General features: G+C 36.3%; 1 non-coding gene across 1 annotated transcript; it reads left to right on the top strand.

The window, feature by feature from the left end:
• The first annotated feature begins 12,314 nt into the window (after positions 1 to 12,314).
• LOC139895517 (small nucleolar RNA R71) lies at positions 12,315 to 12,421 on the top strand. Its single transcript, XR_011775953.1, has one exon. It is a non-coding gene; the product is annotated as a small nucleolar RNA R71 (small nucleolar RNA).
• The last annotated feature ends 14,519 nt before the right edge of the window (positions 12,422 to 26,940 follow it).

The raw sequence follows: 26,940 nt of genomic DNA, 5'->3' as shown, positions 1-26,940 counted from the left end.
CCGTTCTTAGCTACTATTCATTTTTGACACAAAATTGCAGGTTAAAGCGTCGCTATTGAAGAATAAGCGTCGCTCTTGTAAGACCAAAAGCGCCGCTCCTTGGACAAAAGCGTCGCTTTTGTACCTGAAGCAGTTTTGCAGTTTCAAAATTCATTTCAACTCATTCAAAAGCTATTTTTGACATTTTCCGAATTTACCCAAATGCATGAAATAAAACTATATGCAAATGCAAACTATAAAAAAAACATAATATCATACAAGTCTAAATGACATGCAATCCTAAATGCACAATTATACACAAACGTGATTGTTTTGATCACGGGTCTATCACTTGACCCGTTTTAGCACAAAGGTTTCATTTTGGGTAGAGCTTGATGTCATCAAGCTCAATAGCATTGATGTCATCTCTATAAACCTTAAATCTATGACCATTAACCTTGAAAGTGTTCCCATTCCCATATAACTCCACATAACCCGTACGAAAAGCTTTCTTAACAATGTATGGACCCATCCATCTAGATTTTAACTTACCGGGTCAAAACTTAAAGTGGGAGTTGTAAACTAAGACCTTATCGTTGGGATTAAATTCTTTGGGACCTTTGAGTCGAGCATCGTGCCAACGCTTAGTTTTCTCTTTGTATACTAAAGAGTTGTCATATGCCTCTTACCTAACCTCCTCTAATTCATGCAATTGTGTCACTCGTTTTTCCTTAGCTCTTTCTAGGTCTAGGTTTATCTCCTTAATTGGCCAAAATGCTTTGAGTTCAACTTCAACCGAAATATGACATGTCTTCCCATACACTAGACGAAAAGGTGTAGTTCCTCTGTGTGTCTTGTAAGCGGTTCTAAATGCCCACAATGCTTCATCTAGTTTGGTTGACCAAATCTTAGGGTTATTACTATCCGTCTTCTCCAAAATTCTTTTTAAGGCCCGATTAGTATTCTCAACTTGACCGCTAGTTTGGGGGTGGTAAGGGGTCGAAAAATGATGGTTTACACCATATTTTTCCATAACTCTCTCCATAAGACTATTAACAAAATGTGTCCCTCGATCCGAGATTAATGCTTTCGACACACCAAACCTAGCAAAAAACCCTTTTAAAAACTTAACAACTACTCTCGCATCATTTGTTGGTGATGCGTGCGTGACAATACATCTTTTACCCTCTAAATTTATACATGATTCAAACACTACAAATAAGCACACACAACTAACGATCACTTAGAACCCGGTCATTATAGTACTTTATTGTAAGTATTCGTTTCAAGTTCGTCCCAAGATAGCGGTATGAGTCGGATAATTGAAACTATTAATTGTCCAAGGGTTTGTTTGATTGGGGGGTTTTGCGAGAGATTTCAACTAACAAATAAATTTGTAATAAACAAACTAAAACTTAACAAGTAACAAGTAACAAGTAATGAAGAAATGAGAATTAATCAATATGATGGATAGTGTTCACTTATCTAATCCTCTTTATGCTTAGATGGCCCTTGTTTTCCCCAAATTGTTATCGCTTAAGTTGTTTGAACTAGTAGATATTCTTAATCTAATTTTACCTTGCAAATTCACATAAGCTTAGTAACACAAGATCAAGCAATGTATGAGTTGATTATTGAGATTATGCCCGAGTTAAAATCACTTAAAACCCTTTAACCATCAAAGTTACCTAAGATAGTCAAACACCACTATGATGAACAAAGGTTAATTGAAAACCAACTTAGTCTAGAAAGACAATCACTTGAAATTCCTATTCTAGTTGTCTAGATCACCAAAGGTGTTGAAGCACAAATTGATTCACTACTAAAATCACTTAAAGAGCTACTCAATTCATGTAATCAAAGTAAAACCAATATCAAACATAGCAAAGGACCTCATGGCTAACTCAATAACACTAGCTCATGTATTTTCATTCAAAACAACCTTCATTCAATAGATTAAGGGCACATCTCATGTATTAAAGATTCATAGATAAGCAAACACAAGAGATTTAGCTACTCATAGCAAAGATTACACTAGCAACAATCATAAAAGCATCAATAAATATCATCTTGAGTGATTACAAGCTAAGATTAAAAGATAAATGAAGATAAACAAAGATTACAACTAATTATTGCAAAGTGAGTAGAGTAAAGTGGAGATTACAACCCAAAATGGAGAAGAAACACTAAAATGGAGAATGGATGATGTAGATCTAGCATCTAGATTCATTAATCTTTGACTTGAAACATGAAATTAGGCTTTGATCTTGATGGAATCATGATTGGAACCCTTTTAGGGCTCCAAAACGGCCTAAGGAACCAGCTCTCTAACTCAAAAACCCCAAATTTGCTTTTATAGGTCAGCTGAATTTTCTGGCTGAATCAGCACCAGGAGCGACGCTTTTGGAAAAGGAGCGGCGCTTTTGATCCTGTAGGAGCGGCGCTTTTGGCATAGGAGCGACGCTTTTGATCCTGTAGGAGCGGTGCTTTTGGCATAGGAGCGACGCTTTTGGCTACTGATCTTTTTAACACACGTTTTAGCATATAGGAGAGCCGCTTTTGACCTTAGGAGTGGCACTTTTGATCCTGGAACTTCATTTTCACTCCAAAACTTCACTTGGTTCATTTCTTAGGCTCAAGTCTTGAATATTTTGCATAAATTTGGACTTTTGGACTATTTTTGCCTTGAACCATCTTCTAACCAACATACTATCACTTAAGATCGATAAATCCCTCAAAACGAACAAATGGAGAAAGATATCATGAGGATAAACATGTGTAATTCGAGCGATATCAAATCCCCCACACTTAAGCATTGCTTGTCCTCAAGCAATATAGGATCAAGCACTCTAACTCAACCATCTATACCCAAACTAGTAGTCTCAAGCTCAAATGCAATAAAGATCAAACCAAACTCGCATTTCAAATAAATATGGCCAAAATGCAAAGTATTACCTCAAAGCACTTGCCATTCTTCAAATCATCACTTGAACTTGAGACTTGGGTAAACTCTTCAATCAACAATCAAAAACGATCTTCAATCTTCTCAAACTCAAACCTTCAAGCAATAACATCATCACCTTCAAAACAATATCTTCAACTAGAACATCTTCAAGTCTTCAATCCTCAAATACTAACACAATCACATTTCAAGCCTAAGTCTACCCGAACCAATCATGTCCCCAGTCAAAGTCAACTTCATCTACGAGAAGGTCGTCAAACACCAATCACAAAGTATCAAATCATTACAAACTCGACCTTGCCCTCCTTGACCTTGACCAAATATGTAGGATTCACGGGATAGCCATAAACTAATCAAATAATTCAATCTCGATCTAGTATCAACCTACTCAAAATATGTAAAATGCACCCCGAAATGAACAAGAGCCATGAAATTCGTACACATCACCACTAATCATGAAATGATGCATCGTGTAAAGAATATGCTTCCAAAAAGAATGCTCACCTCATCAACCCACGATGGCTATCCCTCTTCCACCTCCATGCCCCGTAAACTCCTATTTTCGTCAATTCCAATAATGGTCGTCAATTCCAAATATATGCCGTCAATTCCAAAGGATAATCGTCAATTCCAAATACAGGGTTAAGGTGGGTGTGCCAAAGGTAAGGGACTGGGTACCCCACCTTTATTTGGTCACCCGGGTATGGGGTAACCGGCACTCATCAAGCTTTCTATCACAACTCTATGGTTTCTCTCATAGTAGGGCGAAAGCATTGATGGAGGTTCGTGGAATTAGGGCCCCACGTGGCTAATTAAGAGAGTCCGTCAATTCCAAATTTTTGAAGCACTAGGAAGACTTTAACTTCCTTTCAAATAATCGAGCTTGACTTGGGAGACTTTACTCCCAAGCTTGGAACAACATAACTTGGAAGACTTTACTTCCAGGTTTGGAAGACTTTTCTTCCAAAACGAGATGATGCTTATCTACTTCCCACATAACAAGCTTTTATGCTTATTTTTAGAAAAGTTAGGAAGTAGTTACTACCTTTCCGTTAATTGCAAGCGCAAGGGTGCCATAGCTTTTGGCTATGGGTTGTGTTGTCTAGCAACACTAGCACGAAGCCATTGCTCCTAAAAAGGATAGCACTTTGTGAAGCTCGGTGGCTCCTCTTCCCATGGCACTTAGCATAGCTAAATGTAAAATGGTGTAGATTAGGAAGTCTCCTACACTAAGTGAATTAACCATTCAAGTTTATTTTTGAGACATAAGAGGGTGGACTTTAACCACCGAATTTTTGAAACCGGGAAGACTTTACTTCCCCCACACTTGAATGGAACTTTAACCATCCAAGTTGAAACTTGGAACCAAAAATGAATGGAACTTTAACCATTCAAAACAAGGTAAGTTATGGCTTAATTTGACCAAAATTTTCCATTTAATTCAACAAGTTACTTGGGAAAATTTAAAAATTTTGTGCAAATTTTATAAAAATAAGTCCACGATAATTTATCTCTCCCCCCACACTTGAGATCATGTAATGCCCTCATTACATGAATCGAAATAACTTATAAATTCGAGAGGACAAAATGAAAAGTGGAAGAGAAATAGGGATACCCGAGAACAAAAGCCATTTCCACAAGTGATTATCAAATTGCATGAAGTTATCTTATCAAAACCGCATCACCAAACTTCCCTTTTGCTTTGATTTTGATTAACGAGTCTTTGTCTTGACTCGTCCCCTTCTTCTTAACATTCCTTATCGGGGTAGTTCTCCCCCACACTTTATCGAACGACATGTGAAATCGGTAGAAAAAGTTCCACGAATCAAGAGAGTGAGCCAATCATTAACCCCTCGGATGGTGTATAAGAAGAGAATAATCTTCTTCATTTGCATGAAGAAGATTGAACCAACCCAAGAGTCAACAATTGACTTTCTTCCAAACATGGTTTTGAATACGAGGTTTGCTTTCTTAATCGGCTCACACAAACACGAATCATCAACCTCGGGTTGCAAAACCTCCTTAAAATCATTAATACCATACCCGAGAGGATTGTTATACACTTTGAAAGTTTCGGGTATGATTTTCTCAACTTCATCTCCTTCATCATCATCAACTTCACTATTATCATCACTATCATACTTTCCATCACCAAGTGGATTATCATGGATTGTAAAAATATTGGGTGTTGGCAAAGTTTCACTCGCTTCATCATCTTCCTCATCACTCTCACTAACTTCTTCATACTCCTTACCATCATCTTCACCATCATTATTATTATCCTTATCACTATCATATTCATCACTAACATCTTCACTAACCCCGAGTGGATTATTAAAGACTTTAAAAACATTGGGCGTTGGTAAAGCTTCAATCAATTCGTTGTCTTCCTCATCACATTCATCATCTTTATCAAATTCATCATCCTCACAATCTTTATCCTCTTCACCATCTTCACTCTCATCTTCATCATTGGTTATCAAAGATTCAGGTACTTGTGCAATTTTTACTACTTCGGTCTTGGCATAAAAGCTATCATCGTCATCATCATCATCATAAAAGACCCAATTTCTAAACCAAGAAGTAGAGACTACGGGTGACGTGGGTGGTGAAACGGTAGTGGATACTAAATCTTCAAGTAAAGGGAGCATGGAACACACGGTTTTCTCTAAGTTTTGAAATGAAGCTTGTTGAATTTCTAACATTTCTCTCAAATCTCTTCTTTCTTGAAATAGAGCCTCCATACGGTTAAGGTGGGTTCTCACGACGTTTGAGAATAACTCTAGTAAATTCGGATCAATCTCCTCTTGTTGTTGATTTTGAAATTGAAATTTAGGAGAATCCCATGTCGAGTTATCCCCCTCATAACAATAGTCCATTAGTTGACCAAAAGAGTCAAAATCAGAAATGGGACCATTATCACAAGGTTGATCCATTGGGGTTAAATCATTCATGCTACCATTATCATAATCCCCGTTTGGATAGTACCCATCATAAGTATCACAATAACCTCCTGGCTCAACATTAGCTTGCGAAGAATCCATATAACCGTTGTCATTCATACCCATGTAACCATCATTCATATACCCATAACCATCATTCATACCCATATAATCTTCATTCTTCATGCCCATGTACCCGTTATCATCATTCATTCCCAAATAACCAATATCCAAACCTATGTGACTTGAGTCTCCCATCAATTGTTGATCATAATTCGTGATTCTCGACATCAAGTAGTCACACAAAGCATCATACTCCGCCATCTAGCTTAATCACACCACAAACAAATAAGCGTTTTCCGAATACAAGCAAATATAAATAAAAAGTAACTTTTGCAAGAATGATATTCTCACAAAAGGATCGAACAACTAAAAGTTTAAACCAACTACCTAACTTAGCTAACCGCTCCCCGGCAGCGGCGCCAAGAAAGTGTTGATGCGTGCGTGACAATACATCTTTTACCCTCTAAATTTATACATGATTCAAACACTACAAATAAGCACACACAACTAACGAGCACTTAGAACCCGGTCATTATAGTACTTTATTGTAAGTATTCGTTTCAAGTTCGTCCCAAGAGAGCGGTATGAGTCGGATAATTGAAACTATTAATTTTCCAAGGGTTTGTTTGATTGGGGGGGTTTTGCGAGAAATTTCAACTAACAAATAAATTTGCAATAAACAAACTAAAACTTAACAAGTAACAAGTAATGAAGAAATGAGAATTAATCAATATGATGGATAGTGTTCACTTATCTAATCCTCTTTATGCTTAGATGGCCCTTGTTTTCCCCAAATTGTTATCGCTTAAGTTGTTTGAACTAGTAGATATTCTTAATCCAATTTTACCTTGCAAATTCACATAAGCTTAGTAACACAAGATCAAGCAATGTATGAGTTGATTATTGAGATTATGCCCGAGTTAAAATCACTTCAAAACCCTTTAACCATCAAAGTCAACTAAGATAGTCAAACACCACTATGATGAACAAAGGTCAATTGAAAACCAACTTAGTCTAGAAACACAATCACTTAAAATTCCTATTCTAGTTGTCTAGATCACCAAAGGTGTTGAAGCACAAATTGATTCACTACTAAAATCACTTAAAGAGCTACTCAATTCATGTAATCAAAGTAAAAACAATATCAAACATAGAAATGGACCTCATGGCTAACTCAATAACACTAGCTCATGTATTTTCATTCAAAACAACCTTCATTCAATAGATTAAGGGCACATCTCATGCATTAAAGATTCATAGATAAGCAAACACAAGAGATTTAGCTACTCATAGCAAAGATTACACTAGCAACAATCATAAAAGCATCAATAAATATCATCTTGAGTGATTACAAGCTAAGATTCAAAGATAAATGAAGATAAACAAAGATTACAACTAATTATTGCAAAGTGAGTAGAGTAAATTGGAGATTACAACCGAAAATGGAGAAGAAACACTAAAATGCAGAATGGATGATGTAGATCTACAATCTAGATTCACTAATCTTTGACTTGAAACATGAAATTAGGCTTTGATCTTGATGGAATCATGATTGTAACCCTTTTAGGGCTCCAAAACGGCCTAAGGAACCAGCTCTCTAACTCAAAAACCCCAAATTCGCTTTTATAGGTCGGCTGAATTTTCTGGATGAATCAGCATCAGGAGCGACGCTTTTGGAACAGGAGCGGCGTTTTTGATCATGTAGGAGTGGCGCTTTTGGCATAGAAGCGACGCTTTTGATCCTGTAGGAGCGGCGCTTTTGGCATAGGAGCGACGCTTTTGGCTACTGATCTTTTTAACACACGTTTTAGCACATAGGAGCGCCGCTTTTGACCTTAGGAACGGCGCTTTTGATCCTGAAACTTCATTTTCACTCCAAAACTTCACTTGGTTCATTTCTTAGGCTCAAGTCTTGAATATTTTGCATAAATTTGGACTTTTGGACTATTTTTGCCTTGAACCATCTTCTAACCAACATACTATCACTTAAGATCGATAAATCCCTCAAAATGAACAAATGGAGAAAGATATCGTGAGGATAAACATGTGTAATTCGAGCGATGTTAGTTGGTAAGGCTTTAGCCTCTGTCTATTTCGAGACATAATCTACCGCCACCAAAATATAAACACACTTATTCGAGTTCGTGAATGGTCCCATGAAATCTAAACCCATATGTCAAACACCTCGCATATTTGAATACTGGTTTGGGGCATCTCATCCCTTTTGGAGATGGATCCTGACCTTTGGCATGAATCACATCGCTTAACTAAATCGTGTGCATCTTTGAAGATAGTGGGCCAATAAAACCCCGAATCGAAAACCTTTTTCGCGGTGTGATTTGGACCAAAGTGGCCTCCTGTTGGTCCATTATGACAACTTCTTAAAATATCCCGGGCCTCTTGCCCATAAACGCATCTCCTAACCACTTGATCCGCCCCAATGCAGAACAAGTGTGGGTCATCCCATAAATAATATCGTAAATCGTTGAATTTTTTTTCTTTTGTTGGTAGGACAAACCTTTGTGTAAAACATTTGACGCCAAGTAGTTTGCATAGTCGGCAAACCATGGGACTTCATCAATTAGGTCGATTCTCATTAAGTGTTCATCTGGGAATGTGTCTCGAATTTTGGTCTCGTCTAAAGGTTGGAGTCCCGGGTTGTCTAACCTCGATAAATGATCGGCCGCCACATTTTCGGCTCCCTTTTTATCCCTAATTATTATATCAAACTCTTGCAAAAGTAGCACCCAACGAATCAAACAATGCTTTGCATCTTGCTTTTGAAAAAGGTACTTTAGCGCGGAGTGATCCGTGTAGATGGTTGTCTTTGAAAGTACAAGATAAGATCGAAACTTATCAAAAGCAAATACTACCACAAGAAGCTCTTTCTCGGTAGTGGTGTAGTTCAATTGGGCTCCATTTAGGGTTTTGCTTGCATAGTAAATCGGTCTAAAGTGTTGGTCAACTCGTTGACGAAGAACCGCACCTAGTGCATAATCGCTCGCATCGCACATCAACTCAAAGTCTTTGTCCCAATCGGGAGAGATAAGAATAGGTGGGTTAACTAACTTTTCCTACAACAAATTGAATGCCTCGATGCATTCATCATCAAACAAGAAAGGTTGATCCTTTTCTAACAATTTGGTAATAGGCGGGCGATTTTTAAAAAATCTTTTATGAATCGTCTATAAAACCCTGCATGCCCAAGAAAACTTCGGATGGCTTTTACATCCGATTGTCTAGGTGAGTCCTTTATCATACTAATTGTAGCCTTATCAACCTCAATTCCTGCCTTAGAAATTTTATGTCCCAAAACTATCCTCTCGTTAACCATAAAATGGCATTTTTCCCAATTAAGAACCAAATTTGCATTTTCACAACGTGTTAACATTTTATCAAGATTTTTAAGACAATGGTCGAATGAATCTCCAAATACCAAAAAATCATCCATGAAAACCTTCATAGTATCCTCAACTATATCTGAAATATAGCAAGCATGCATCGTTGGAATGTCCCCGGGGCATTGCATAGCCCAAAAGGCATCCTCTGATACGCAAATGTACCATTGGGACATGTAAAGGTCATCTTTTCTTGATCCTCGGGGTCTATCGTAATTTGGAAGTATCCCGAAAACCAGTCAAGAAAGTAATAGAATTCTCTCCCACTCAAACATTCAATCATTTGATCGATGTAGGGGAGTGGGAAATGGTCTTTTCGTGTTGCGTCATTTAGACGTCTATAGTCAATGCATACGCGCCATCCCGTGATGGTTCGGGTTGGGACAAGCTCATTTTGGTCGTTTAAGATCACCGTGGTCCCACCCTTTTTAGGAACCACTTGGACGGGACTCACCCATGGCGAGTCGGATATTGGATAAATAAGCCATGCATCCAAAAGTTTGATCACTTCCTTCTTGATAACCTCTTTCATGTTTGGGTTAAGTCTTCATTGTCGTTGGACAACCGGTTTGTAGTTCTCCTCCATGAGGATTTTGTGCATGCAATATGATGGATTGATCCCCGGGATGTCCGTGGTTTTCCATGCTATTGCCTTAAGGTGAGACTTAAGTAATGAGACAAGTCGAGTCTTTTGGTCTTGGGTGAGTTTCGAAGAAATAATCACCGAAAGTTGGTTTTTTCCTTAAGATATGCATATTCAAGATGTTCGGGGAGTTCTTTAAGCTAAAGAGTCAAAGGCTCCTCCCATGAAGACTTGATTCGGAATCTATCTTCATGAGGGATGGACTCAAATGACTCTTCCTGAATGGTCTCATCTTTACTTTCAAAATCATCAACATTAACATTCATTAGTTCCTTAAAATCGGCCTTTAAATCCACAATCTCATTATCACAAGTTTGGTTGAACTCCAAAGAATCAATCTTTAAAAGTTTTTCAAGGTCATCATGCACATAAAGGTCAATATGGTCAAAGGCATAGCACTCATCATCATCGGTGTTACTCGATTGCTTCATAGCTTCTCGAATATTGATGGTCACACGCTCTTTGCCAACTCCAATATTAAGTTGGTTGCGTTGTACTAAGATGATGGTGTCGGCGGTCGCCAAAAATGGTCTACCTAAGATGAGGGGGACTTGAAGGTCCTCCTTCATCTCTATGATAACAAAATCGACCGGGAACACCAAGGTGTCAATGCTAACCAAGATGTCCTAGGCGATGCCAATAGCGGTATTAAACGAATGGTTGGCCAATCTTATCCTAATTCAAGTTGGTTTAAGAGGTCCAAGACCAAGCCTCTCGTTAAGTGAATGGGGCATTAGGTTAATGCTTGCACCCAAGTCGGCTAGTGCATTGAACACTTCCGATTCACCGAACTTACAAGGAAAAACAAATTTTCCCGGGTCTCCTAACTTCTTAGGAATCCTTGGCCTTGATGCAAGAATCTTGTTGCACTCCTCTTCGATAAAGAAAGATGTTTCGTCATGGTATTTACCCGTTTGAGATATTAGCTCCTTGATGAGCCGACCGTAATTCGGCATTCCTTTAAGCACATCGGTGATAGGTAGGTTAATCGAGACGTTTTTCATCATTTCTTAAAACTTTTTGTATTGTGCCGCAAACTTGTCCTTCTTTAAAGATTTTGGATATGGCACCAGTCTCGTAATCTTTGAAGACTCATCACCCTTTTTCTTACCCGATTCATCATTACCCATACCCTCGGTTGAGTTGACCTTTTCTTTACCCTTCTCCTTACTAACCCCGGTATCCTCTTCAATTAAACTTGGTAGTGATTCATGGGTTATAAAGGGTTGTGGTTGAGTATTTTTGACCCCTTTAGTGGTTAAACCGTTTCGAGTGGTTATGGAGTTGAGATATTCATTTTGGTTTGAGTTATTAGGGTTTTGGTTGGTGTTTTCGATAGGAATCACTCTTGAGTTGTTGTGTTATTGGTTTTGATTGTGTTGACGGTTATTGTTGTAATTGTTAATCGGGTTGACTTGAGTGTTTGAAGGTAAAGTTCCTTGTGGTCTTTCGGCAACTTGGGTTGAAAGTCGGCCAACGACACTCTCTAGGTTTTGGAATGAGGCTTGTTGGTTTCAGATTTGTTGCTTTAAGAGTTCATTCTCTTTCATTAGAAAAGCTTCAGTTGATTCTACCTTCTTGATGTAGTTTTGCTTGATTTCTTGTAAGAAGGTTGGGATTGTTGGTTATTTTGTTGAGGTTGTTGATTGTAACCTTTGTTATTTTGTGATTGACTATAACCTTGGTTGTTTTGATAATTTGAATTTGCTTGATTGTTGTAAGGTTGTTGGTTTTGGTATTGGAAGTTGTTGTTTCGGTTTTGATTATAGTTGTTGTAACCTTGATTTCGGTTTTGGTTTGTGAATCTGGGTGGTGTATTGGTTTGGTTGGTTAATGATACTTGTTTTTAATTAGGATTGTAGTAGCTTTGGTTAGATGTTCCTCCCCGTTGGTAGTTTTGATTACTCACGTAGTTCACATTAGCATCCGAATTCATGGGAATATCATCTAGATCAACATGATTGCATTGAGTAATTTGAGGACAATTCTTTGTGAGATGTGGACCCTCGCATCGTTGACAAGCTACTTGCATTGCAACTACCGTTTGTTGAATCTTCTTCAATTCTTTCCCGAATGTTTGAAATTGATTGTTCAAGCTTTCAAGCCTCACTTGCCCATTATCACTCTCTATTTGTGCTACATTCGTCCTTGCTAAATCTTGCGGTGAAGGTGCCCATTCATATGTGTTGATCGATATATCTTCTAGCATAATTTCGGCCGCGTTTGGTGATTTGTACATAAATACCCCACCGGATGAAGAATCTAGATATCGCTTCGTTAACATATTACAACCTCGATAGAATGTGTTGATATACTCCTTCTTCGTCAAACCATGCGGTGGGCAAGCTCTTAGTAGCTTCTTGAATCGTACCCATGCATCATACAAACTCTCATCACCCCGTTGTGTGAACCCATTAATCTCCATTCTAAGCCGCTCTACTTTTGAGGGTGGAAAGAAATTATTGATAAACTCGTTTGTTAATTCTTGAAAAGACCTTATGGAATCGGATGGTAAACTTCGCATCCAAGCTTTTGCGTCTCCTTGAAGTGTGAAGGGAAATGCCCTTAGCTTAAAAGTGTCATCGGTGACGTTTTTGGTTTTGTAAATATCACAAAGATCATTAAAGTGTTGAATATGTTCGAACGGATTTTCATCTATCAACCCATGAAAGTATGTATCCTTGATCAACGTGAAAAAGTTACCCTCGGTTTTCCAATTATCCGCTTCAGTTGGTGGTTTTGTAATAGCCGGTGCTATCATTGTTGGTGCAACCAATCTAGTGTTCCACATTGGCGTGTCGTTTGGATCATTTAATAATTCTTGATTAACCGAAGGACCATTAGGATTGCCCTCTTCATCGTGAATCGAATTACCGTTTGGATCTATCTCTTCTACATAAAATGGCAAAGCTTCGAAATTCTTTCTTAATACCATTTCTTCTCTACTATTGTAAACCCCGTGCACGTGTCTTTCCGGATCGGAAAATGGTTGTGTGAATTCTTGATCCTTGTGAGACCTTGTTTGCATACACCAAAGGTACCTATCCTTCAATCACAACACAAATACAAGCGGTTTTCCAAACGAAAATAATAATATAAAATGCGAAAAATAACTTCCGTAAGGGTGAACCCCTACGAAAGGATCGAACAATTAAAAGTTTAAATCAAATAACCAACTAAGCTAACCACATCCCCGGCAGCGGCGCTAAGAAAGTGTGATGCGTTCGTGCGATATACATCTTTTACCCTCTAAATTTATATTTGATCTAAACATTACAATTAGACTCACACAACTAACAAGCACTTTGAACCCGGTTATTATAGCACTTTGATGTAAGTATAATTATCAAGTTCGTCCCAAGAGACACGGTGTAAGTCACATATTTGAAACTATCAATTGTCCTAGGGTTTGTTTGATTTGGGTGCGGGGGGGGGGGGGGTTCGATTGATATCAACTAACAACTAAAACTTGCACAATTAAACAAACCTAAATTTATCAATTAAACTAGTGACAAGAAATAAGTAGTGAAGTATTAAGACTTAAAACAAATTAACTAAGACGTGTTCACTTATCTAATCCTCTCTATGCTTGGCTTGCCCCGTTTTGCCTATATTGCTATCTCATTAGTTGTTGAACTTTTAAATGTTTAGCATTACTACTAAATCTCAAACCAAATGATACTCCACGAATTCACATAAGCTTTATATCTTAAGATCGAGTTAAGCATGATTTGGTCATTGAGATTGAGCTTAGGTTAAAATCACTTAAAACCTCCAACTATCGAAATCACTTAAGATAATCGGCATTACTATGTTGACTAGAGGCCAATTGAAAACCAACCTAGATAAAGAACACAATCACTTGCAATTCCTAAACTAGTTGTCTAGATTACCTAAGGTGTTGAAGCACATATTGATTCACTTCTCAAATCACTAAGAGAGCTACACGACATATGTAATCAAAGTCAAGCCTAAAACAAACTCATAGTAATGGATCTTTAGCCAACTCAACAACACATGATCATGTAATTCATTCAAACAACAATAATCAATTAATTTGGGGTAAACACTAGCATTAGAGATTCATAGATAAGCAAACACAAGAGATTTAGCCAATCATAGCTAAAATTAAACTAATAATAAGCATAAAAATGTAAATCATCATCATCTTCAAGTTATTACAAGTAATCAATGCTAAATATGAAAAGTAAGGTGAAGATTACAACCCAAAATGTAAAGAAGATGAAGATCTAAGCTAAACAATGATGAATCTTGAGCTAGCCTCCTTGATTCCACCCTTAAAAACCAATGGATGATGAAATTAGGGTTTAGTATGTGAAATTTGGACCTTAAGCAGCTGCTCCCAAAGATGCATATGAAAAATGACCTAATCTCGCTCCTTTTATAGTGATGAATATCTCAGCTGAAACAGCGTCAGTAGCGCCGCTTTTACTTCAGGATCGGCGTTTTGCTTTTGTGAGGGGCGGCGCTTTTATCTTTGGAACGCTGCTTTTGGCTCTGAACATGGGCAACACTTTTGTTGTGGAGCGACACTTTTGGCTGATCAGGAGCGAAACTTTTGACATTTAGAACGGCACTTTTACTCACTGAAGAAAAATGGAGACAAATCGTGCATAATAGCACCGCTTTTCCTTATCGAACGTCGCTTTTGGGTCTTCAGGAGCGGCGCTTTTGGAGCTGTTTCCTGCACTTATCATTTTCTTAGCCAATTTTGCCCTGGATTTGGTCTATTTTATACCAAATCAACTCCTTAGCCCTTAATTTACCAATTAGCTCAATAACACACTAAATAGGCTTCGAGATAGTCAAAAACCGAGCAAAGTGAGGTAGATATCGCGAAATAAAATATATATAAATGGAGCAATATCAAACCCCCTACATTTAAATCTAGGCTGAAACAGCGTCAGGAGCGCCGCTTTTACTTCAGGAGCGGCGCTTTTGGCTTGGTGAGGAGCGGCGTTTTTGACTTTGGAACGCTGCTTTTGGCTCTGAACAGGGGTGACACTTTTGTTGAGGAGTGACGATTTTGCCTGATCAGGAGCAACACTTTTGACATTTAGAACGGCGCTTTTGCTCACTAAAGAAAAATCGAGACAAATCGTGCATAATAGCGCCACTTTTCCTTATGGAACGGCGCTTTTGGGTCTTCAGGAGTGGCGCTCTTTCACAGGAGCGGCGCGTTTGGAGCTGTTTCCTGCACTTGTCATTTTCTTAGCCAATTTTGCCCAAGATTTGGTCAATTTTACACCAAATCAACTTCTTAGCCCTTAATTTACCAATTAGCTCAATAACACACTAAATAGGCTTCAAGATAGTCAAAAACCGAGCAAAGTGAGGTAGATATCACGAAATAAAATATATATAAATGGAGCGATATCAGGTGGATGCCATTCGACAATGCATTTCATCGACTCTTGGTCAAGGGTTGATGATATCGAATGAACATGAAAAACGGTTGTACTGGTAAACGAAGTCGACATGATAAAAGATTTAAGCGAAGAGTAAACTGACCTGAGTAATTGTGTGATTTCCGGAACTTGATCGGAGATTTTTAAGAGAGAAGATGGAAAAGAAGTTGATTTTGAATTTTTACCTTAAATGGTAAAAGAATGAATCCTATTTATAATCGGAAACAATTGGGGCTCCAAAATGCATGACTTAATAAACACCGTACACGTGCCATGATCAGAACAAGTGACAAGTTAAATGAACAATTAACGATAAGAATGTTGGATGGTTTGGTTACGGTGTGGTGCAGGTTAGCATTGGCTGGTGGTTACGCAAGCCTTGATTGGACAGTCTGTCATGATTATCTGCACAACAGCCGTTTTCAAGACTGCATTAGCAGACGTTTGATTGACAACATTTGCCAGTAATTAATGCCACATAATGATAAAATCAAGGCCAAACGATTTGGTTACTTGAAGGTTATTATTTTAATGCGAAGATAAAACATGTGCTAAGATTAAACATGTGCTATTTTATTTTAAGTACTCCTAAGTAGTAGTTTAACATGATGCGCCATGGTGATCGCACATCATCTTAAACTGGGGGGACTTAATGATACGCGTACCTAAGCGCATGGCGCTCGTGCGTATCACGTGCAGCGCGCACGTCTTGAATTTTGCTAGAACATCTGATTAGGAGGTGCGCACGTGGGTATTGCTTAGCGCACACGAAAGTAATCGGATATAATCTTATCCATAATTAAACGTGATCCATTTCCAACAATAAACCCGTTATTTATGGTTGTTATTCGTATGATCTAGAACCTAATTATGAGGTAATCTAGGGTTAGGGTTTTATTATAAATACGACCCTAACCTCCTTCACTCGACACAACGTTTTCTAAATTACTCGAATTTAAGATTGCATCCAGAAAACATTCTTACGGTAACAGGTATGTTCCATGAACATAAACCCTATGCAACCATCTTTAGTGGCCATTGTTGCGAAACTGCCATCAATGGTGGACGTAGCTTTGATCACCCTTTTATAGATCTTCATCTCAATAAGGGTTATCCATGGTAAACTGGACCGGAGATCAAAGCTATAAACGTTCTTAAACACTCCCTTATGCACTCAACATTAACTTTGCTATTTGAGCAGATTTATGTTCGATCATCGGACATTCTACGCCTATAAATAGACCCCCCGGGGTCACCACATTTCACAATCTGAACTTCAGTCAGAGAGAAGTACACTTTCTCTCTAACACGGTTCTTTCTCACTCTAAAACATTAACCTCTTAGCAACAGAACGCTAGATGGATCAATTACAGATTGATCTAAAGATTGATTGAGGCTACCCCACGGATCTCTCATCCTTGTTCCGGGTCTGCAGGGATTATTTCCCGAGGGTAAACATCAATCAACATCCAATCGCTCAACATTAGGCGGATATTGTTCTGTACTAGTACTGTACTGGTACCTTACACCCGCTATACTGAAAATCGTACCAACATATGGCGCCATCCGACTCAAAGACCAACAAGAATACCAAGAGCACAAAGGCAACTGAAATCACTTCAACATGAGCAGCACTCGAACCAATAAATGAAAATATCATTGAGAATATACCAGTGGATCAACTAACTCTGGAAGAAACTTCAATCGAAGAAGGGGATCATATGCACACTTGTGCAACAGAAGAGCATGTGCATGAAACCATACCACGATTGAAGAAACTATTGAAGGGAAGTGATGTTATGCGAGGCGTATACGAAATAGTTATATATTTGCTACAAAATACTATTAAATACGATACAATTTTACACAAGTTATTTATTTATTTATAGAGTGGATATATCTAAACCTTGCTACAACACTTATAGGCAGTGTACCAAATCGTACAGTAGTGTAGTTTTTAGTAAGTCCGGTTCGTCCACAGGGAACTTGCCAAGTTTAACGCTATGTTTTAAAACTATATTTGTAAAAATATATATATAAGTATAAGTAGTATTATTATTATTATAAAAGGGGGTTTTTACCGTTTAATGACCGGTTTGTCGATTTTAAAACTTTAGTCGCAGTTAAAACCTAATGTAAAATATTAAAAATAAATATAACTTAATTTTAAGCGTAAAGTAAATAACGATAATGAAATTGCGATAAATAAAAGTGCGATAAATAAAATGATGATAAATAAAATTGCGATAATTAAAAAGTACGATAAATAAAATGACAATAAATTAAAGTGCGATAATTAAAAGTGCAATTAAATATGAAATAAAGGAATTATGCTTATTTAAACTTTCGTAATCATGATGTTTGACGTGTTGATTTTAGTTTATTCCCATGGGTTAATTGTCCTTTGTCCTGGATTATTCAATATGTCCGTCTGGTTTTTGTCCATAACAGTCCATCAGTCATAAATATAAAGTGCGAGTGTCCTCGTCAAATTATCCTTATATCTGAAGTCAAATATTCCAACTAATTGGGGACTTAAACTATAATTACACCAAGTGTCCTTGTATATAATTCACCCCTGTTTTAATAAGTCCATTGACTATTAATCCATTCCCGTGTCCGGTTAAATGAACGATTATTAGTACTTATAAATATCCCGCCCATCGTGTCCGATCGAGTGTACGTGGTTATTTATAGGTACGTACAATTGTAAATCTTTATATTAAATTAACAAACTATCATTTAATTAAACAAATATAAAGTCCATTAATAGCTCATAGTCTAATTTCCACAAGTGTCGTTCTTTTGTCCAAACCCCAATTATGGTACAAAGCCCAATTACTCCGTCTTAATATTTTAGCCCAACATCAGGATTACTTCGGCTTAAATAAGCATAATAATAACTTAGCTACGAGACATTAATTTAAAAAGGTTGAACATAACTTACAATGATTAATAATAGCGTAGTGTTACACGGACAGAATTTTGACTTACACCCTTACAACATTCGCTAACATACCCTTATTATTATTAAAATTAAAATTAAAAAAATTATAATATATATATATATATATATATATATATATATATATATATATATATATATGTATATATATATACGTGAGAGTAAGAAGAAAGAAAAAGATGTGTTTTTGCTCGACCAAAACTGCGAAATTTATAGATGTGGCCAGCACATTGAGGCCATGCGATCGCATGGATTTCCTTCTTCCTGGCCATGCGATCGCATGGCCAATTGGGAGAGCTCACATGTTGTTGTTTTCTTCTTGGCGACGGTTTTATATAATATATATATATATATATATATATATATATATATATATATATATATATATATATATATATATATATAATTTTAAGAATTAATTATATATTATATTATATTCATGTGCATAGTTGACTTGTAATTTTTAGTCCGTTGCGTCGAGCGTTGAGAGTTGACTCTGGTCCCGGTTCCGGATTTTCGAACGTCCTTGCGTACAATTTAATATCTTGTACTTTGCGTTTTGCGTCTTGTACTCTTGTAATTTTGAGATGTTTCTCACCAATAATTTGAACCACTTTGATTGTACTTTGTACTTTTGAGCTTTTTGGTCGTTTGCATCTTCAATTCATCGAATCTGTCTTTTGTCTTCACCTTTTATTATTTAAACGAATATCACTTGTAAATAGAACAATTGCAACTAAAAGCTTGTCTTTCTTGAGGGATAATGCTATGAAATATATGTTCGTTTTTAGCATTATCAAATATTCCCACACTTGAGCGTTGCTTGTCCTCAAGCAATATAGTCTTGAAATAAAAATACTAGAATCACTTCTTTATTCTTCACACTTTGTACATTAGTGATTTCTATAAGGTGGTATAAACAATGATAGTAACGTTATGGTTTACAGTCTCACATGACTATGAAAATTTAGATCCTTAAGGAAATTAGATCTTTATGAAAACATTTGATCTTTTGAAAATTAAATCTAGCTTTTACCCTAGATAAGTTTTCCTGAATAACCCTTCACCGGTGTTTGCAAAATTGTTTTTGTGGGTTTGGTGGGTTTTAGATTTGAAAATTTTAGCTCAAAACTTATGGTTTTGTGTCACCCACTTTCTAACCTTATATTGGGAAAGCAACACGTCCAGTATACTTGCTCCGTATATTACCTTTCGGTAAACTACCGTCCGATTATAAAGGAAAGCGTTGAACAAGTAACTGTTAAGGCAATGTCCCATGACATGCTTTTAATTATGGTCTATAACGTGTCGGATGCAATTACTATCCTTTGTAGAAGCAATAGTAAAGATCACCCTATAGTTTTTCGGTCTGGCACAAGGTCCTGTCTTTGACCATGCTATGCAACCACCGTTCTTACGGTTGACACCCGATTCGGTTCAGGTGACCTAATGAATTCCAGGTGAATTCGTAGGATTTTACGTTCAATGGTAATGAACGCATTAAAAAATGGGTTTTCAGAAAACAAATCGGTTTGTAATTTTGATCAAAATATTTTCTCGTTCAAACTCGAGTTTAGATATCATCGAATTTCATGAGTTTGTAATTCTCAATCTTTAAAAGTCAATCTTAAGGATTGAGTAATATCAGTCTTAAAAGCTTATTTTTGATCTTTAAGGAGCTTTCTGGGGGTCTGATTCATTAGTCTTATCAAGCTAATTTGCACGGCGCCCTCCCCATTTTACGAGACAGATCCTCTCATGGTTAGGATAAGTCTGACCACTTGGCGACCCTGTTTGATGCTGAGGTCCGTGGATTTCCAGCTGATTTTCGATAAAACTTTTCAAAGTTTTTCGTAGACTCTACAACTGGTCTGGACGACAACTTCCTGGCCTAAATCAAGAAGCGCGTGTCTTTTTCGGAAGACTTTACTTCCTTTTAATGATGGAATTGATTCATCGTGTAGATCCATCTTTTCTTTCAAATATATTATAAGAAATTGGGTAAAACTGATAAAATTGTCCAAAACAAAAGTATCTTCAGTTATTTGTACAAAAATATGTGATATATGTTTTAAATAACTTGGTAAATTTTTCCCACACTTGGCTTTTATTTTCCTTTCTTTGCCTTTTTATTGTCCTCTATTCCATTTTAAATGAATTCTAACATTTTGTGTTGTTTCTCAATTTATGTCTTTTCCGAGGTAACAATAATTTCGGTGTTAACACCTAGTTTTATTGTTCATAAATATGTATAAACATGATTTTGAATTCATTTATTTGAAAATTTTGAAAAATTTTACTAGAATTGGGTAGTCAGTATATAAGACTAGGGCTGTTCTTTATTATCAGAGAGCACTAGATTCTAATACAAATACTGCGTTACTAGTATTTTTAATGGTAACCAAGTGTATAAGTTAAAATTTTAAAAATCCGAAAGAATTTAACCCCTTCCCACACTTAAGATCGTGCAATGCCCTCATTTGCAAGAAATCAGTAACAATTTAAATTATTGAGGGTGATTAGCGTAGAAAAATGATTAAATTTTACCAACGTTTCTAAACATATTGGCGTTTGTTTGCTGAATGATAAATGGTGCACATCATTTGTTCATTCCGTCTTGTTGTTACATCACATTTGTTTTTCGTTTTGTCGTCAAAATTAGTAGCTTTTGCTGAACTTAATGCCAGTCTTTGAAAATGCGATGTTTTACCCTGTTGTGTACAATTGACAATATACATATATACAAATAATAACATGCATGGTAATTTGAAATGGGACTTAACATCCCACTTTCAAATCAAATATGAAATATTAGTACAACATAATAAAAATATTAAACATTACAATAAAAGTATCACAATATCATAGGTTTAAACATAAATAAAATAGAAATAATAAAAAAAATAAAAATCATAGAAATCACCAACGGGAACTATATCAATCTGGATAGGGGTTCCAGTTCATGTCATTGGTCGGGTTCCATGGTTGGTGATAGGTGTACTGGTAGGCCTGGCTAGGGTCGTAGAGAGTAAATGGTGGTCTTATCTCGGGCTGGTGTGGAGGATAGTAAGCAGGTCGGGTCGGTACGTAGTGATCCTGAGGTGATAGCCGACTCATGATCTGACGCTGATGATAGTCCCATCTATCATGCTGTCGTTGCCTAGAATGCTCGTACTCATTCCGGGCTTGCCACTGCTCGTATCGATTATGTCTATCCTGATTTGTCATTTCTACCTCATCTATACGCTGGTAGACGTCAGTCATAGCCTTCCTAATGACATCCCTAATGTCATCTGCTTCCTCCATTTCCTCATCTGAACCTCTCTCTACCTGTGGATGACAAGCAACATAGGGTACTGCCTGATTGCGTCTGCTCTTTAAAACCTTAGCACCCTGATAGACCCTCAATCCTAAAGGCTCAACCAGTTCCCTACATACCAAAAGTGGACCCCCTTGATCCCTATCTACACCCAAATACTCTTCAATGAGAGTAACAAAAATACCTCCTCCTATTACTCCCCCTTCCTGTATTCCTTCCACCATCTTAGACAAATAAAAACCAACAAAGTAAAGGATATTAACAAAGCCTCTTGGGTCTCGAATACACTTTAGGTAAAATAAATCATGTAAGGTCATTTTCTCTTTGTTGTGACCTCTCTGTGTAATCGAGTTAGCCAGAAATCTATGAATTATACGAAGTTCGGCTTTGTTAGTATGTAAGTAGGTATGTGTTCCTGCCCGCCCAAAAACATTAAAATCTGACATACGCCTCCAGACGGCGTTAGCATCAAAATTCCTATCTACCCTTTCACCATGATAAATCAAATTTGTACAATCGGGTAATAGCAATTCAGCGGGCGTATATATCTGTAAAGCACTGGCCATGTCTAGCATGGACATCCTGTACATCCTACGGCCAAGTATAAATCTAAGAAAACTTCTATCATCTAATCTATCTACATCCGCATTTAACGCTATAGTACTCATAAGCTCAACGCACCATTCCTTATATACAGGTCTACGAATAGTGAATAAACGTTTCCAATCGGGAAAAGAAGAGCTGCCATACCTTTGGATCAAATGCTGTCTAACTGAGTTAGCAAGTTGGACCCTTTCCAAAGGCTCCCAATCGATTACCCTCGGCACTTCTACATTTTTCGGTACCAGTTTGAATTTGTTACTTTGATATGATGGGTAATCTCTCCAGCTTCGATCAAATCTCAGATTAGGATGCAACTGTTCTTCATGAATCGTTGGGTGTTGTACTATTGGATGCATCGGAAATACTACGTAGGTATCAACATATTCTTGTTGCGGATCATAATAAGGTACGTGTTGATCAGGTTGTTGCTGTTGTTGTTCCTGTTGTTGCTCCGGTTCATATTGCATTTCCGGTTCAGGTTCTGGAGCAGGTTGTCTAGATGATGATGATGCACCATCAGTATTAGTAAATCTCTGCAAAACACATTAAACACAAATTTTGTGCATCCAAATATGCATTAGTGTTAGCAAAATAACAACTTGAAACAATTACAATAACATGTTCAATCAAAATTAAACTTATACACATTTTCACAATTTTTACAATTCTACACTTTTTCAAATAAGCATATATGAAAATGTTTACAAAGTTCATAAGCATTCAACTCAAATAACATGTTAAAATAACCATTATTAGCAATTAAACAAGTTTCAAATGGCATTTACATCAATTTAATCAAGTTCATGAATTTTAGACCTAAAAAGTCCACTTTAATTCTCAAAAATCATGTTTAGGATCAAAGTTTGGATCATTTAGCTACCTAAACATGTTACACTACTTAATTTAGCAATAATTTATGACAAAAATCGGCCATAACCTATTTATATCAAAAAGCCCCAAATTGCTCAAGAACACAAACCCTAGATTCCTAAAAATTTTGAAGTTTTTGGCTTCAAATCATGTTAAATAGCATCAATCTAGGTTATACATGCATAATATACTAACAATTTAACTCTAATTACACTAGAAATTAACAAAATCAAATTAGGTAAATTATAGGTAATTATCACAAAAACTAGGAAATTTAAGAGTTTAGGGGTGTAATTTTTACCTTCTTTGAAAAGCTTCTGAACAATTTCATGATTAGAGCGAGAAATTTGACGAATTATGGTGAAAAATTGCGAATTTTTTAGTGTGTTTGGGAGAATTTTCGTGTGTTTGTGTTTGTGTGTGTGTGTGTTGTGGTGAAGACAGAACCAGTTCGTGGCCTTTTGATCCTGAGCTGTTTTCTCTCTCCATGCGATCGTATGGTTTTGAAGGGGAAACCCCATGCGATCGCATGGGGTCTGATATTTTTTTTTAAATAAAAACCTTTTACTTTTGAAACATAAATTAATAAAATTTTAAAAATTTGTTTCTTTTTAGGAGTAAGGGCGTTTTGGATCGTTGTCCTAGTCCGTCCCTCGACAAAATTTTAAAATTTGTCATTTTTAAGCGCAGTTTTAAAAGCAAAGATTTTCGGGTTTTTTAAATGTTTTTGGCATACTTTAATTCAATAAGATTAAAAATAATGATAATAAAAGTTCTCGTCCCTCCCTTGGGTAGAGCAATTTCGGTTCAACGACCTAGTTTTCAACTCACGATGAATTTTAAATATCAAATTTTTAACTTAATGAAATAAAATAAATTTTTGTTTTTAAATTCACACCAAACTAAAATTTAAAATGCATAAAATTAAAAATTCATATTATTAAAATTAAAAATTCACACTAAATTTTTATTATATTTTTGTTTTTATACATACAAACTTATATTAAAAATATTAATTTTTTCAAATATTTACAAACTTAAATATATTTATTTTAAAAAGTTTACAATATTAATTTAATATTTATACATTAATTTTAAAAACATAGTAAAATTAAAAATTAAAAATCTTTTTGGTCTTTTATCCCACTTTAATCAATCAAATATTATCAAAAATATACGCCCCTCTTTTCGGTAAAGTAATTTTGGTTCCATAACCTAGTTTTACTCCTGACGAATTTCTGAAATATTTTGGGTTGATTGATTAAAGATATTTATACCTTAAGAATAAACGGTAAATTTAGCAGTGATGTAATAAATTTTTGTATGATATCAATAATTTCGGTTACGTATACCTAATTTTATTGAATACCAATTTAATACTTTATAGCGTACGATTCAGCGTTTATTATCAAAAGGTTAAAAGCAATAAAATAAAAATAAAAACTGTACATACTTACCTGTGAGAAAGAATTCTCAGAGACATGCTTTAGCCGACTCATAGGAGAGTCGTGTGATTTGATTTTCCATAGCTACGTAAGCATAACCTCAAATCTTTAATATCTTTTCTTCTAAACATATGAATGGTCCTTCTCTGCATAGAGTAACAAATTTTTTTATTTGAATATGTTTGATTGTTTGAACATTTACCTTCGTGTGACCATTTTCCGCATTTGTAACATCTTTCAAGGTGTCGTGCTCTTCTTTTTGTTGCGGATTTTGATTTTCCTTTACCAAAATGTATCTTATGATGATCTTTTCTGAGTTCTTTTCTTACTCCGTCCATTTTGGCTCTTATGAATGATACCAATTCACTCGGAAGGGTGTCATTATTACATTTAGTAATCATAGCGTGTAGCATTAGACCATGGTTCAGATTAAAGGAATTCTTCATCTCGTAAAACCTAAAAAAATAAAAATTCAGAATGGGGGGAGAAGACTAGTTCTTTAGGGTCTGCTAGGGAAAGAACAACGGATTCCATTCTCGGAAACTACATGAAAACATAATATCTAACTCTAACAGAAATATATATTACCCTAAAAAGATTCGAACCTTTCCACACTTAGTTAGCTGTGGTGTCGAAATTGTGATTAACTTCATCTTCAACTTCCATTGGATTATCTATGTAATGTTTAACTCTGTGACCATTAACTTTAAATTCAATCTCATTTGAATTTATTAATTCTACCATTCCGTATGGGAAAACTCTTTTGACTATGAATGGTCCAGACCATCTTGATTTCAATTTTCCAGGAAATAGCTTGAATCGTGAATTGAAAAGAAGAACTCTGTCTCCTTCTTTAAATTCTTTTGAACTTTTGATTCTTTTATCATGCCATTTCTTCGTTCTTTCTTTATAGATTAACGAATTTTCATATGCTTCATGTCTTAATTCTTCTAATTCGTTTAGCTGACTTAACCGTAGACGTCCAGCTTCATGTAAATCAAGATTACATGTCTTCAAAGCCTAAAATGCTTTGTGTTCAATTTCTACTGGAAGATGACATGCTTTTTCGTAAACGAGTCTAAAAGGTGTGGTTCCAATTGGAGTTTTGTAGGCTGTTCTAAAAGCCCAGAGTGCATCCTCCAATTTCATGGACCATTCCTTCGGATTTGATCCTACGAGTTTCTCTAGAATACATTTTAAAGCTCGGTTGGTATTTTCAACTTGTCCACTTGTTTGTGGATGATAAGCAGTAGAGATTTTATGAGTTACTCCATATCTTTTGAGAACTTTCTCAAGTTGATTATTACAGAAATGAGTACCCTGGTCACTTATTAAAGCTTTCGGTGTTCCGAACCTTGCAAAAAGACGTTTTAAAAAGTTGACTACAATTCGTGCATCGTTAGTTGGGAGAGCTTGTGCTTCCGCCCATTTAGATACATAATCAATGGCAACGAGAATGTAGAGATTATTATGAGATTTTGGAAATGGACCCATAAAGTCAATACCCCAAATGTCAAATACTTCACATACTTGAATGACATTTTGTGGCATTTCATCACGTTGACTTATTTTTCCGGCCCTTTGACATGCATCACAGGATTTGCAAAGAAGGTGTACGTCTTTGAAAATTGTAGGCCAATAGAATCCAGCATCGTAAACTTTTCTTGCTGTAAGTTGAGGCCCATAATGCCCTCCTGTTGGTTCTGTGTGACAATGGTTTAAGATTTTACTAGCTTCATCCCCGAATACACATCGGCGTATTATTCCATCGGGACAACTTTTAAACAAATGTGGATCTTCCCAGAAATAGTGTTTTATATCACAAAAGAATTTCTTTCGTTTTTGGTATGACAATCCTTTTTCAAGGAATCCACATACTAAATAGTTTGCATAGTCTGCAAACCATGGAATTTCACTATAATCTATCTTCAATAGATATTCATCAGGAAAGTTATCTTGTATGGCCGATTCATTTAGAACTTCTAATTCAGGATTTTCAAGACGATAAAGATGATCAGCGGCGAGATTTTCTGCTCCCTTTTTGTCTCGGATTTCAATATTGAACTCTTGTAAGAGTAAGATCCATCAGATTAATCGTGGTTTGACATCTTGTTTTGAAAATAGGTATCTAAGAGCAGAATGGTCGGTATAGACCACCGTTTTAGCTAGAACGAGATATGAACGAAATTTGTCAAAAGCAAAGACAATAGCAAATAGTTCTTTTTCAGTAGTTGTGTAGTTCGTTTGTGCTCCTTATAACGTCTTACTAGCATAATATATAGGTTGAAATCGTTTTTCAATCCTTTGTCCTAAAACGACTCC

This window comes from Rutidosis leptorrhynchoides, chromosome 2, assembly GCF_046630445.1.
Source record: "Rutidosis leptorrhynchoides isolate AG116_Rl617_1_P2 chromosome 2, CSIRO_AGI_Rlap_v1, whole genome shotgun sequence".
NCBI classification, from domain to species: domain Eukaryota; kingdom Viridiplantae; phylum Streptophyta; class Magnoliopsida; order Asterales; family Asteraceae; genus Rutidosis; species Rutidosis leptorrhynchoides.
This window is presented reverse-complemented; position numbering and strand designations above follow the sequence as displayed.